This window comes from Vigna radiata, chromosome 11 (assembly GCF_000741045.1).
Source record: "Vigna radiata var. radiata cultivar VC1973A chromosome 11, Vradiata_ver6, whole genome shotgun sequence".
Lineage (NCBI taxonomy): Eukaryota > Viridiplantae > Streptophyta > Magnoliopsida > Fabales > Fabaceae > Vigna > Vigna radiata.
Window position 1 is genome coordinate 14,006,451 of NC_028361.1, and position 1,016 is coordinate 14,007,466.

Genomic DNA, 1,016 nt, shown 5'->3' on the forward strand with positions numbered 1-1,016 from the left:
TTTGAAGAGAATACCACTTGGATGGATATTCTGTAATGAATTAAATCCTTCAAAATCAAAGAAGAAAACTGAAGAGTGTGATAATGATCAAGAGTTTGCTCCATCTAACTCCAAATTTGAAAAACGTGTGGAAGAAAGATTCAAATTAGCTTAAAAAAGGGCAGATATCTTAAGAAAGTCGCTGAAGAATTCAAATGAGAAGATGGATGATATCTTTAAATACTTTATTGAGATCTCATCATCATCAAATGAACCTGAAAAGGAATAAGTGGATGATGTTAGTGATGAAAGCACTTTTGGATCCTCTGAATCTACCCTGTTTTGTCTAAAGTCATAAGCTGTCTTTTGGTTTTCTTTTAAGTATGGCTTATAACGCCATCTTTTGTTGTTTTTTTTTTTGTTTTCCTTGTCTGGTCCTATCATTATAACATCTTTTTCAAGGAATGGAATTAGTAATTTTGAATCAATCCAATTGCTTTAATTTGATTGTTTAATCTCATTACATTTCAATATTAAAAACAAAATAGTAATTAACTTTGAATACCCTCTAAGAATAATAATGAAAAACATGTATAATATGTTAATATTTAATAGTTAATTTGTGGGATATATACTTCGATCTGTGGAAAGTTGACAAATGAGATTTGACGCACGCAGTTATACGAGTGGTTTTGTTTTGTTTTTGTTTGCTATGCATTACACGAAGGAACACACACAGGTACTTATAGTAGCATACGAAAACGTCATCAACTTAGGGTTTAGATTCGAAACGGCGTTGAAAGTCGCACCCTAACCTAACCTCGCGGCGTGTGTGTCAAAAAAGAGCACAATGTGTTCTACCCTTTTTGAACCTAAGCCTTAAACAGTATGAGAAAACCCTTTTGCAAATCTTTACCTTGAGTTAAGTTGAGAATTATTGTGTGGTATTGATAAAGGTTCAAGTTTGGGGCTGTTGGGAAAGTTGAAAAAGAAAAAGATAAGCATTGAGCTAATGTGTTAAGCAAAACATAAAAAAA